Source organism: Drosophila montana, unplaced genomic scaffold, assembly GCF_035044405.1.
Source record: "Drosophila montana isolate Dmon_TW-CO22-7 unplaced genomic scaffold, ASM3504440v1 contig_3846_1, whole genome shotgun sequence".
NCBI lineage: Eukaryota > Metazoa > Arthropoda > Insecta > Diptera > Drosophilidae > Drosophila > Drosophila montana.
In genome coordinates, this window is record NW_026998718.1 from 829,554 (window position 1) to 836,131 (window position 6,578).

Below are 6,578 nucleotides of genomic sequence, written 5' to 3' on the forward strand. Positions count from 1 at the left end.
CAGCCAGCCGTGTGCAAAGTAATTGTTGGTAACACCTGCTTCTTCGCGTCGGCGTTGGTGGCTAGGCCAAGCAGCCTGTAGCTGACGCTCAGGCTGTGGCTGTGGCTGTGACTGTGGCAGCCAGTGAGCCAGAGCCGGCAGCAACCTTGGCACAGACAGGATGCATGCTTAATGTGCCGTCTGTTTTTTTTTTTTGCTAGTGCTGCTAACTGCTGCTTTGGAACTCGATTCTCTACAGCGTGGTAGTTACATTGATTCGTTGTCAGCTTGGCATTGTTTTTATGAAAGGTTGCAGTTGCCTCAGCTTTGGCTAGAGCTAAAGCTAAGGCTAGAATTGCAGCTAAAGCTGTTGTGTGTAATTCGTTGCAATCATTTTGAAACGTCAAAGCAGCAGCAACGTGTTGCTGCCAGTCCGCAATCAGCGTCATCAATAGCCTTAAGAGATCTGAGGCTTACGGACAGGGGAGCTATGCCATTATTTTGCCATTATATTGACATCAATTTCTGCTGTTGTTACTGTTGCTTTTGCTGCTGTTGTTGTTGCTAGTGCATTTCGTTAATTGTTTCATAGACGCTAAGTTATGTTTAGTAGCTAAAGAACTGACGCTGTTATTTCTGATGTTGCTGCTGCGGCTGCCACTGCTGGTAATTTCAATAATAAAACTACAAAACTAAAAGCAGACAGCAGCGGTAACAACAACAACATTCACAACTGCAGCACAGAGTAACGACAATTGCCTTGCATGGAGTGAAAGGCTTCAATCAAAGCGAGCAACACAATCAGACAGAGACGTAGACGGAGCGATGGCTGTTGTTGCTGTTGCTGCTGAAAGCGGACGAAGCTGTGCTGCGTTTTTATACATTTATTTTTCTGCTGCTTTTTCGGCAGACAATGGCAATCAGCAATATCAACTAGAACGACCAGCAACAGCAACAGCAAACGGGCAATTGCACATAATAATGCCCAAGCGAGCACCAACAACATCAGCAATACCAATAACAACAACAACAACAGCAACAACAACAACATTAGCCGCGTCATGTCATAGTCACGTCAACTCGGTTTCTGTTAGTTGTTGGCCAAAGCCAAAGCTCAGGCCACGTTTTGAGGCTGTGCAGGAAATCACAGCATGAATCATTCGCACAGCGCGAGTCCAGCGAAAAAAATAAAAACAAGATTGCTTAGCAAAGAATGGTCGACTATCAGATACCCTGCACATAGCGTAGGCTATCAGAAAAGTGCACAAAAACACATTTGCATACAAATTATTCAGCATCCAAGCTTATTTATGCCAAAGCCCCACACTCTGGCAGATAAATTCTTGAATCGTTACGTTTTTTATAACTGGTACGATTTTTATTAAATTTACGATGTATATTCCTTAATTGAACGTTTTTTAGTGGGAAGTATTAGGAGCAAGTATCCAAAGAGTAAAATATTTGTTATTCGGGATAACAGGCGCCAGAAGTTCCAGGCTTTTAAAAATGCAATTACTGTAATTATTTAATTTATTATTCTTATGTCTTATATCTGCATTAATGAAATGAAATGAAAGATCTATCCCATAATAGATAACTTTTTTCCTCTTATAATATATGAGAATATAATTATTTCAATTCTCCAGCTGACGCAAGCTGACGGGCGGCTAGACCGAAGGTTAGATCGATTCAGCTTCCCGTCGTGATCAAGAATGTGTACAACTCATAGGGTTGAGGGTGCTTCTCCTCGCCTGTATCATCCAGTTAAACAGAACCATCATACCTGTTTTACTTGTTATTAATGGCTACAGGGTATAATATAAAACCAAAATAATCACACGATATTCGTACGGGAGAATGCACAACAGAAACGAAACGGCAAAACCTAAAAACCAAAAGAGGGCGAACCAAGCTTTGATGACTGACTGACTGCGTGTGGGTGTATGTGTGTGTGTGGTATGTGTGTGTGGTGTGTGTGTGGTGTGTGTGGCGTGTGTGGTGTGTGCGCGGGAGGGGCGGGCAAACGTTTCCTTGGCTTGTGCGCTTTTTGCTTTCGATTTTTTAGCGGCGCGCGCCGAGTGCAGAAGTCATGCGCATGTCACGCGTATTTAAATCAATTTTTTTCGATTTGACTACGCCAAGAACAAGCCAGAATTAAAGGGGTATGCTGGGGGTACATTATTATACGAGCTGTTTTGACATATGAATAGAATGGAATTGTTCTATTTAAATATTGCTTAGTAGTTATAATAAAAAATTTTTAGATGGTTTTACTCGGCTTTAATAGGGCCAAGTAAAATTTACTATTTCTTTTTTTTTAGTGTGTTTGAAGTCTGTTTCGCACGTGAACTGCACTTTCCAAACCGTCAATGCACGTGTTCAATTCTTTACAATAAGCAAAGAAAAGAAAGCTAAACTTTCGAATATACAAACTTTGAGCCCCAATTAAATTACTGATTAGATATTTCAGTGATTCTGAGAAATCCACGCTCAAATCCAAGCTCAAAAAACTTTTTGCACTGATCTAAGGAAATCATGGTACTCCTTGATCGTGTCTTGGCAATTGTTTCCACTTTTTCAATACGTATACTTAGAAGAATGATGAAAAGAATCCAAAGTTAATAGTACCTAAGGCGAAAAAGATGCCCACTCAAAAGAATAAATCTATAAAAAATGTATATTTAGCCGTATTCTGTGTTAGCAACTCGTTTTGCGCAGAAAAAGCAACAGTTGTGAATTTTGCATGTGGATGTTGCTTTTGCCCGCCCCGCAACGCCAAGGCGCAGTATCGAGTGTTTTGCAATTGCCCCGTGGGTGGTTTTTTTCTTGCATTAATTAACTTTATGCGATTTTAAATGTTGTTGATTTTTTGTGCTACCTTCATCGAAAGCAACAACAACAATAAAAACAACAACGGCAGCGCGAAGCTCTTGATTTGCTGCTGTTGTTGCTAGTAAAATTAAAACAGCAATTAAATGGCCAAAGCCAAGCCCCATCACACCCCTGCCTCAGCCCGGACGCTGGATCGGCCTGTGCATGGCAAATGAGTTGCAACTAAAATTCAATTAGCTAACAAAATTCCATTTCGGACCACAACATGGACACAGCCACAGCCACAGCAGCCACAGCAGCCGCAACAGCAACAACAGCAGCAACGGGAACGACAACAACAACAACATTGGCTAAAAACTTATAAACACTTTGGTCGAGAGCGAACCGCCCTCTCCTTGGGCCAGGCAACCTCTTCCGGCTAACGCATCACATCGCAGTTTGGTCAACAGAATTTTGGGTTTTGAAAATTGAATTAGATGCAGCAGACCGTGTGGCAGACAAACAGACAGGCAGCCGGACAGACTGACGGACAGACAGACATAGGCAGACCGAGAGAGAGAGAGAGAGAGACAGAGACGTTATTCCGGTATTTCATCAGCCTTGTCAAACTTGCCAGCTCCCACGTGGCACGCCCTCAACCCGCCCCCCCGGCCGACCGTCAATATTAACTGCATTATTGAGCATTGCGGCTTGCCACAAACATGTAATTGAATTGTACCCTTCTGTCCAGTCTTTCACTTGTCCAATCGTCCGTTAGTCAGTCATCGTCATCGTTCCCTCGACTCTTGTTGTTTTTGGGGTTAACTCTTTTCGGTCAGTGGGTGTGGGGAGGGTAATAAGCCCGGCTGTGAAGGGCTGCTTGATTTTCGCTGCTGCGTTTGTGGGCTGTGGGCTTTGAAATGATTTTGTTTTGCGTATGGTTATACCCCACAACCCACACTCCCCCGTCGACGACCGTTCACACTCAAAACGCGAAAACACAAAATTTAATTGCTCATCGCAAAATTGTGCGGTTATAACGCTAAATTTAGAAATACTTTCGTGAAAATTGCACTGGCTAGCATAAATTTTTTAACACTATTATCTTAGCTAAGATAGTTTACAGAAGTTTCTTAAATTGGAGTCTACAGCTGATAGAAGATACTCACCAGGATTTTTTTTTTTTGGCTACTTTTTAAACCCAATTTAAGTCAGTGCCTTTAAGTAAATGTTTATTAGTTAGTTAGTTAGTTCTTGAGTTCCAAATAGATTAAAGTCTGACGGAATACTTGCCTAATTTCTCGTAACTTCAGCTTGAAACCTATTATTAAAAGAGATTCCACATTTTTGAAATATATAACTCTTAAAAACACAAATTATTTTAATTTATTTGATTAAATAAAGCTCTTGGCGAGCAAACCCTAATTTTGCATGACAGTGTGCACTTTTTGGCATAAATATTCCATTCACAAGTACGACCATGAAAATTATTGTGAGTGTGTTTGCGTGTGTGTGTGTGTGGGAGAGTGTGTGTTGGCGTTCTCCACAAAATATGATATCGTATATAACGCAAAATTAAGCCAATTGCATTTGATGCATTTACCGAAAACAAATTTCATTGTTGATTTATTGTTCGCTTGTTTGTTTTGTTTTGTTTCATTGGGTTTTTGTTAGGTTTTTGTTGGGTTTTCAAGAGAGAGCCCCCTTTGGTATGCCCCGTGCTGTTTTCCAGGGCTTTCATTTTGGCCAATGAATATGTTTGCGCTATTCAATTATTGTTGTTATTGTTGTTGTTGTTGCTGGTGTTGTTGGCTCAATTACAAAATGCTCTTATCAGAGTGTGGGCTGCACAGTCGCAGCTCCCCATTTAGTGCGTTGTTGCTTTAATTCCTCATTGTTGGGTTTTGTTTAATGATTGCAATTGTGACAGCAATGAAATCATTTCAGTTTGCCATTAAGTCATCAATTTAAATAAATAGAAATAAAAATGAATAAATATTGTGCTTATGTGCGAGTGTCACTCGCAATTGTCAAATGTGTCACGAACAATGAGCCGCAATATTGATAAGCACGTGTTGGGGTTCAAATTCTGGGGTCAACAAGGAAGCAAATGCAACCCTCGGCCATTTCTATTGTTTAATGGCATTCAGCTGCAACAAGTCTAAAGATCATTAAACACGTTCTTTGATAACACAATTAGCTCCAACTAAAAAACAACAACAACGATTCTTTAAGGCTGTGCGAAAAACAATGTCGCCATAATGCATTACTAAGTATTTATTAAATGCCTCATGACTGTCGTAAGATATTGTAATTCGATCCAAAGGTTTTGAAGCACAGAACGGGCACAATAAAGCTAGGCTCAGCCCAATTGTTCTAGCTGTAGCCTTATGGTATTGTCAATAGCTCAAAATATACCATAGAAATCACAAGATGGTTCCTATTGTCAACTGAAAAGAACTACAAAAACGGAGTCTAATCGGCACAGATACCCTATACACTGTGACGCCTTAGCTATCTTCGATATGATTAAAAAAGTCTTTGTTATTCACATACCGGGACAAAATACCCTGATGGGGGCATTAATGTCAACATGTTTATTTTGAAATACACATAGGTTTTGACTGCATTACAGGTCACTCGGTGCACTTGTGTAAAGACGCACGAATTCTGGCTGAGAGTTCTGTGTATAGAGCTATATAGTTACATATATAATATACATATACATGTCATATCCATTCACTTACATTGCGCATAGGCAGTTTGGCTAATATGCCAATCATTGCCTTTCCTAAGCTTTCCCAACGTTTAGTCTCACGAGTCCAGTTTTTCAATTCAGTTGAACAATAGCTTGTCATCTCGTTACGTAAACGTAATATCCACATGGTAAATCGATTTGGAATTTGGAGTTAATAAGATTCTAATTTTATTCGCTTGTAATGCAATATATTCATATAAAATGTTACTAACTTTACAAATGTTCCGTCTTTTGAAAAAATGTAAGGGCAGAGTGTGGGTTGAACTTGAATCTAAATGAATATTATGAAATTTACTAAAATATTCGAATTTCAGTGTGAAGCATGCTTAGTTACGGCATAAACGCTAGTCGAGTGACGGCATGAATCTGACCAAGAACGAAGCTGGCTTAATTAACTGCTCCATCCGCATGCCCATTGACCAGCTACATCTTTTACCTAGTCCGCCAGCCAGTCAGCCAGCTATCCAGTCGTCCGACTTAATGACTTCATTTTAATTTGCAGTGGCAAATAATTAATTTGAAACTGTTTGTGCACAGTCTGACGCTTGATGACATGACGGCATTGCACTGTCCACTGTCCTCCGTGCACTGTCCACTGTCCGGTGTCCGCTGTCCACTGTCCGGTGTCCGCTGAATGGCATATGTGCCCACATCTAACCAGACACATCCATTCGCAGGCTGTTCTGGCATTTTATCAACTGCGCAACTGACTCGCCCGACTATTTGCTGCGATAAAAAAAAAAAGAAAGAGAATTGAACGTGCAACAAATGTTACTCAAGTTAAATGTTTGTTTTTGCATTCATTCTAAGTGCAGAGCACAGTCACATTCAGAGTCAGAGTCAGAGTGAGAATCACAATTACGGGCACGAGTGTGAGTGTGAGTTTGACTACATTCACAGTCACGGGCATTGGGCTCAACTGTACCCCACTGATAGCGTAGGCTCATCGATAACAGCAATCGCTGCGGACCATTGGGGGGCATTGCACTGGGACTGGAGCTGGGACTGGGGCTGGGACTGGAGACAGGAG

The 6,578-nt window shown here is 41.0% G+C and overlaps 1 long non-coding RNA gene across 3 annotated transcripts; it reads right to left on the minus strand.

Moving 5' to 3' along the window:
• Nucleotides 1–5,330: 5,330 nt before the first annotated feature.
• On the minus strand, nucleotides 5,331–6,203 carry LOC135438120 (uncharacterized). Of its 3 annotated transcripts, XR_010437851.1 has the most exons (3): nucleotides 5,761–5,886; nucleotides 5,538–5,710; nucleotides 5,331–5,473 (listed from the first exon to the last, which is right to left on the minus strand). It is a non-coding gene; the product is annotated as an uncharacterized LOC135438120 (long non-coding RNA). The 3 variants fall into 3 exon arrangements; XR_010437850.1 differs by having other exon boundaries at nucleotides 5,538–6,203; XR_010437852.1 differs by having other exon boundaries at nucleotides 5,331–5,485; nucleotides 5,538–6,203.
• Nucleotides 6,204–6,578: the final 375 nt, after the last annotated feature.